Source organism: Lemur catta, chromosome 2 (genome assembly GCF_020740605.2).
Source record: "Lemur catta isolate mLemCat1 chromosome 2, mLemCat1.pri, whole genome shotgun sequence".
In the NCBI taxonomy this organism is placed as follows: domain Eukaryota; kingdom Metazoa; phylum Chordata; class Mammalia; order Primates; family Lemuridae; genus Lemur; species Lemur catta.
Window position 1 is genome coordinate 25544068 of NC_059129.1, and position 7436 is coordinate 25551503.

Consider the following 7436-nt stretch of genomic DNA (forward strand, 5'->3'; position numbering starts at 1 on the left):
TCCTCGAGCCAACATTTAGATGCCTGACACACAGACAGTTGGTAGTGGTAGATTATATTTTCCAAAAGTGGCCACAGCAATATTTCTGGTCTTATGTGCAATTCCAGAACCTTGCCACTTCTCATCAAGAAGTGGCATCTAGGGCCAGGCAAGGTGGCTCACGCCTGTAATCCTAGCACTCTGGGAGGCCGAGGCGGGTGGATCGTTTGAGCTCAGGAGTTCGAGACCAGCCTCAGCAAGAGCAAGACCCCATCTCTACTAAAAATAGAAAGAAATTATCTGGCCAACTAAAAATATATAGAAAAAATTAGCTGGGCATGGTGGCGCATGCCTGTAGTCCCAGCTACTTGGGAGGCTGAGGCAGGAGGATCACTTGAGCCCAGGAGTTTGAGGTTGCTATGAGCTAGGCTGACACCACAGCACCCCAACCCCAGGCAACAGAATGAGACTCTGTCTCAAAAAAAAAAAAAGAAGCAGCATCTATTTCCCCTGCCCTTGAAGCTGGGCCTGACTTTACAACTGCCTGGAGGAATTGAATGCAGTGAAAGTGATACTGTGTGCTTCTGAGGCTGGGTCATAAACCATGTGGCCTCCACCTGGCCCTCTCTCTTTCTCCCTCCCTCCCTCTCTCCCCCACTCTTCGTCCCTTCCCTTCCTCCCCTCTCTCTCTGGATGCTTGTCCTTGGATCCCAGCCACTGTCTTGTGAGGAAGCCCCGGCTGCATGAAGAGGCAGCAGATGTTCTGACCAACAGCCCCAGCTACCATCTCAGTTGACAGCCAGACCAATCACCAGACTTCGGAGTGAGTTAGCAACCTTTCCAATCGTCCAACCCCCAGCCTTGGAGCCTCCCCAGCAGATCCAGGTGGAGCCGAGATGAGCCATCCATGCTGACCCCTGCCCCAGTTGAAGACTTAGGAATAAAATAAACAATGTTGTCATTGCTTTAACCCACTAAATTGTGGGGTAATTCATTGTGAAGCCTAAGTAGCTAGAACACTGTGTTACAAAGGGAAGCAGAAACAACCCACAGAGAGAGGACAGTCTCTCAGCCAGTTAAACAAGAGACTCTCAATCATCTCCCTTCCCCTTCACTCTGTCCAACACACCAGAGAAGCTGCAGAGCTTCTAATAGGAAAATAGAGGGGGAGATGGTCTCCTAGAGGCAAATCTCTCACTCCCGCCATTCCAGGGAGAGGAGGGTGGAAGCAAAGGGCAGACCACACTCCTCTTCCCATGGCAGGCGCCCCAGCCACAGCCCTGGCCAACAGCAAAGAAGAAAACCCAGTAAATGGGGGCACTTTTGAATCAGATGTGAAACTAGGGTTTTAAACTGGAAGAATCTTAGCTGAAAGTGACTAGGAAATATGGAATCTTCTCCAGGTGTCATTTAAAAATCCATTACGGGGCTGCGCATGGTGGCTCACGCCTGTAATCCTAGCACTCTGGGAGGCCGAGGCCGGCGGATAGCTCGAGGTCAGGAGTTCGAGACCAGCCTGAGCAAGAGTGAGGCCCCCCTCCCCGCCCCCGTCTCTACTAAAAATAGAAAGAAATGATCTGGACAGCTAAAAATATATAGAAAAAAATAGCCGGGCATGGTGGCGCATGCCTGTAGTCCCAGCTACTCAGGAGGCTGAGGCAGGAGGATGGCTTGAGCCCAGGAGTTTGAGGTTGCTGTGAGCTAGGCTGACGCTACGGCACTCTAGCCCAGGCAACAGAGTGAGACTCTGTCTCAAAAAAAAAATCCATTACCCAGGGAAATGGAAGATTCAACAATACAATGGGGGGTGGGGGAATGATGGGTGAAAAATAAAAGTATTTCATGTATGAACACCTTGGAGTTGAAGACTGCCCGATAAAGTGGTTATACCTGTCAAGTAACCACATTGATTCCTATCCAAGAGCCAAGTGCAGGCAGCACCCTGGAGGTGGGGGCAGTGGGAATGTTTACTTCAGGAAGTAGATGATGTAAGGTCAGACCTTGTTCTCTGTTCACCTGGAGCTACAAGCTATGTATATTTAGAGACTGTCAATTTTCCTTATTCCCTGAATCTTCTCTCTTATCGGCATTTTATAGTGGTCCTTAGCCAACTCTGCCTCCCACCACACAAACCAAACCTTTCCTCCGAATGTCCTTGAAGATGGTTCACCTGTGGGAGAGAAAACTGTGAGTCGTTGTCTTTTGAGGATAGTGGAACACGTTCTTCAGTTTCCTACAAAGGTCTCCTGCCTTTTCCTGTGAAATTTTTTCTGATGCCCATTCTGGACATTCCCCGTTCGTTATCAGCACTGTGACAAGGAAGGATCTGCCTGTTCCATCCCTTTCCAAGCCTTCTGTGACCTCTCAACGGGAAGCTGGGGAAAAAACACGGATTTTGCATATTAAAGGCAACCAGAGGCCAAGAGAGATGTTTGTTTGTGTATGAGGAAGATTCCATTATATGCCAGTTCCAAGGAAAATAGTCGGCCAATGTTGGGTGAAGTAGTGGCTGCCTTCACAATTTAGTAGGGAAGTACTTCTCCCATGAAATATGATGGTCCCCGGAAGCCAGGATGGGGAGAGACCCTTAAGGACACATCTTTAGGTAAGCCTGGGTGGGCATGACTCACTTTCCTACACAAGGAAACGCACCTCAATGTCCCTCGTGCACAGTGTCGGCAACAAAGTCAGGGACGCTTCCCTTCAGTGTTAACTCCACCAGCTTTCACAATACGGAAGTAAAACTTGAGAGCCTGCAGCTTCTAGGGTGCTCTTCAGACACTTTCATTTGCTCAGGCAGCCTGCCAGTGTTTAAGCACTGTGTCTCTTTGTAATTGTAAATCATTACATTTCATGATCTTTCAACACTTTTACCTTTGAGTTCTTTCAAAACTCTTGGGTGGATGCCACCCAATCTCATCAGCCAAGCTTGTTTGCCAACAGGTCTAGAACCCTGGGGTTAGCAACACTATTCTCTGGAGTCCTTCTGACTATTTGTGGGACCAGCAATCTCATTTCTTGGAATCTATCCTTAGGAAATAATCAGAGATGTCTTTAATGACTATGCACAAAGATGTGTTGCTTTTCTCATAACGCCTCTATGGAATTGTCAAATCTTATTTGGTTATTTACAAATTTATTGTTTTTTCCCCCATATGGATATATACTCCATCATTTCCTCTGGTAATTAAGATTATGATAAGAATAACAATAATAATCATAACGGTAGGTCATATGAGTGTTTATGGTGTCAAGGACTTTGCTATGCACTTTATACACATTAGGCCATTTAACTGTCACAAGTCACAAAGACCTTATGAAATCAGCATAATTATCACCATGACCAATAATTACCAATTATTAATTATCACCATTTTACAGGCAAAGAAACTGAAGGCTTAGAGAGGTTATTAATGGTGGAGCTGAGACTTAAACTCAGTTCCACTCGACTCTAATTTGTATGCTCTGAATAAGGACGGACACAATGCCTGGTATACAGTGAAGTTTAAGAGGGGCTAAGCCAGTCTCTCAAGCCATTCCGTGGAATAGGCTGTATCTCAGAGAAGAGCATCCTAGATACTTGTCTAGTGCGGCAGAATATGTTGGTTAGTCCACTTAAATCTGTGCATCTAGCCTACTCATCTCAGACGATGTGTTTTTCCCTGCTGGCACAGCCCTGATTTTGTTTAAGTTCTCACTTTCCATACAGCTCACAGGTACTATATCCCTGGTAGTGAATCTTCATCAGTCTCAGCCAATCATAATTCCGTCCTCTATGCATTGATGGTTCGTGGCATGAGCATGTGATACTATTCTTGCTAAAGAGATGTGGTCTGCTGGGAATGGAGGATTGAGGGAAGAAAGCAACAGGGAGTCATAAGATTTTCCTTGCTCTTAAAAGCGGACACAGAAGACAGCCCGGGTCCGTTTACATTCTCTGGATACGGCTGTAGGAGGAAAAGATGACTGGAGCTGTAGCAGCCATCTTGAGAACAAGAGAGAAAACAGCCGAAAGTATCTGTCATGTGTGCAGCAAATTTTTCTCACTTGTCTTTTAATTTTGTGATTAACTTTGTAATTTAATTCTGGTATGTGGTATTTTTTTCTTTTTAAAAACTGGTTTTAGCCTGAGCAAGAGCAAGACCCCGTCTCTACTAAACATAGAAAGAAGTTATATGGACATCTAAAAATATAGAAAAACAATTAGCCGGGCATGGTGGCGCATGCCTGTAGTCCCAGCTACTCGGGAGGCTGAGGCAGAAGGATTGCTTGAGCCCAGGAGTTTGAGGTTGCTGTGAGCTAGGCTGACACCATGGCACTCTGGCCAGGGTGACAGAGCGAGACTCTGTCTCAAAAACAAACAAACAAACAAACAAAAAACTGGTTTTAAGGCTGGATGTGGTGGCTCATGCTTGTAATCTTAGCACTCTGGGAGGCCGAGTCAGGCGGATCGCTTGAGATCAGGAGTTCGAGACCAGTCTGAGCAAGAGTGAGACCCCCCCGTCTCTACTAAAAATAGAAAGAAATTAGCTGGACAGCTAAAATATATATATATATATATATACATACATATATATATATATAATTAGCCAGGCATAGTGGCGCATGCCTGTAGTACCACCTACTCGGGAGGCTGAGGCAGGAGGATTGCTTGATCCCAGGAGTTCGAGGTTGCTGTCAGCTAGGCTGACGCCACAGCACTCTAGCCCAGGCAACAGAGTGAGACTCTGTCTCAAAAAAAACAAAAAACAAAAAAAAAACACCTAGTTTTAAATGCATTTTAATTTTAAAATCTACTATTTTTTGTGGTTTCTGTTTCTGGTATTGTTTGAGTTGGGACTTTATGTTGTAAGTGATAGAAATTGAGCTAAAATAAGCTTAGGCAAAAATGAGAATTGATTAGCTCCCAGACTAAAAAAGACAGAGGTGTGATATAGCATGACAAGAAACAGGGACAAGCATCCCCAGGTCTCTCTTTGCTTCACAACTTGTTTTTCTCTCCTTGTCAGCTTTATTTTCTTACTATGACTATATCCAGAAGGCTAGAATCACCTCCAAAGGCAGGGTTGGAACACATATGTCCTTGGTTTCATGAACAGAGAGGGGCTCAAAGAGTCTAAAGGTGACTTCGATTAGCGACCAGAGGATTGATTAGCCCAGCTTGGACAAGATGCTCACCTAGACCAGCTGTTGTGGCCAGGATGAGGGGGAGATCACATGAGGACATGACATCTCCTGTTCAAACCACATGTCCATGGTGGGGATGGGGAGAGGCTCCTCAGAAGAGGAGGATTTTAAGTTCAAAATCTACCTTGTCTTCTGGGCAGATAAGTCCATGAACACCCCCCTCAGGTGTCAAACTTAATAATTCCCCCATCCCTAATGTGTAAAAATGATCACGCTTTTTTTCTCCCATTACTCATATGGTTTTATAATTCACAGTTAAATTTTTAATCCATCTGGAATTTATTTTGATGTAAGTATAAGGTACACATCTAATGTTTTATGTTTTCCAGATTGGCTGCCAATGGCCCCAACACACAACCTTCTGATGAATTATATTATAGAAACAAGACCTGTAGCAACCAGGCATATTTTCTTCCTTATTTGTATTATATTTTATATTTCTATATGTATTTATATATTTATATGAATTCACTAATCATTCCTTGTTCCTCTCTTTGTTTCCTCTATTGTTTTATAGAAAGAATATTATTAATTTTCCATCTGGAACTGAACTAGAAGACAATTTAATACCACCCACTGATGGGTACAATAACTATTGGGACATTGCAGGAAAGTGCCAAAGCATTTCATTTCTATGAAGGATAGCCGCTGTATTTTAAGGAAAAGTGTAACATCGTTTTTGCTGCTGTGTGGAAGTTAAATCTGGATGAAAGAGTAAGAATAAATGCTGAGACACCCAACCAATGGACTTTGCTGGTTGTCTGCCCGCCGGCTCTCAGCTCACGGTTGGACTCCCTCCCTTTCATGTTCCATTCCATGTGGAAGAATTCCAGGACCTTGCAAATTACCCTTTCTGGCCTTCTTTGCCAACAGGACATGTTGGTGTCATTTCCTGCGGGGGTAGTGGCAGCAGCAACAGCTTCAGCGGTGGTGACAGCAGGATGGCAAAGCAGTGGTTGTGGTTGTAGCAGCCATAGGTGCAGCCTAGGGGTGTGAGTTCATAGGTGCCCAGGACCTGGTAGCTGGACATACAGCCAGCAGGCAGGGTTTGAAATTTTGGTAGCAGAATAATGCCCACCCTCCCCCAACACACACACACACACACGATATCCACGTCCTAGTCCTGCAAGCTGTGAATATGTTATCTTTCCCAATAAAAGACTGCAGATTCAACCTAGAATTTAGAGATAAGGAGATTATTCTGGATCATCCAGGGGCCTCCATGTAATCACAGGGGTCCTTATAAGAGGGAGGCAGGAGGCTTAGAGTCAGAGAAGATGTGAGCACAGAAGCAGAGTTAGAGATCTGAGGATGCTATGCTGTTAGGTTTTAAAGATGAAGGAAGGGGCTGTGCACCAGGGAATGTAGGCAGCATATAGAAAAGATGGGGTGAGCACTGTGGCTCAGGCCTGTAGTCCCAGTATTTTGGGAGGCTGAGGCAGGAGGATCACTTGAGTCCAGGAGTTTGAGATTACAGTGAGCTATGATTGAACCACTGTACTCTAGCCTGGGAAACAGAGCAACACTCCATCTCTAAAAAAAAAATAAAATTTAAGTTAAAAAAAATCATAGGTACAAACACACAAGCAAGCAGCAAGTGAATATATCTCTTTTTCATTATTCTTGATTAAGTGCACTTGCACTTGTTCTTTTCTTGGATTTTCTAATAAATAATAATATCATTTCTGTGACCTTTTATAGTTGAAGAAATACTTTTACAAAGATCATTGCATTTAACTCTCACAACCACTCTAAAAGATAGGTATTATTATTATACCCACTTTATAGATTAAATGAATGTGTCCTACTAAAGATAAGGAACCTGCCCGTGACCACTCTGCTAGAAAGGCCCAGGCCAGGGCTCAGCCTTCTAAGTCCATCTCTGATTTCCTCTACTACACTGCTTTGTTCAGTAACCACAGGTGCGGAAAACAATAAGTAACACACACACACACACTCTGTGTGTGTGAAAAATTTAGGGAAAACTCTCAGAAATTCTACAGGTCTAGAAATAGGGGAAATATTAAATAATGGTATAGCCACTCACTGCAATACTATAAATATTAAAATGATAAGTATCCACTCTGTGTAGCAAAATTTAAAATGTTAATATGATATTATGTTTTTAAGTAGTACACATGATTTCACATCAGTTATTATGTTGGGCTTCTCCAGGGGGCAAGGAACAAAGTTAGACTCCTTTGTTGGTAAGGGATTTATTGTAAGGACATGCACGGAAGTAGGGAGATAGGGCACAATGACATCTGCAG

General features: G+C 43.9%; 1 long non-coding RNA gene across 1 annotated transcript; it reads left to right on the forward strand.

The window, feature by feature from the left end:
* The first annotated feature begins 420 nt into the window (after positions 1-420).
* On the forward strand, positions 421-6069 carry LOC123631601. Its single transcript, XR_006733196.1, has 3 exons — positions 421-802; positions 2077-2584; positions 5684-6069. It is a non-coding gene; the product is annotated as an uncharacterized LOC123631601 (long non-coding RNA).
* Positions 6070-7436: the final 1367 nt, after the last annotated feature.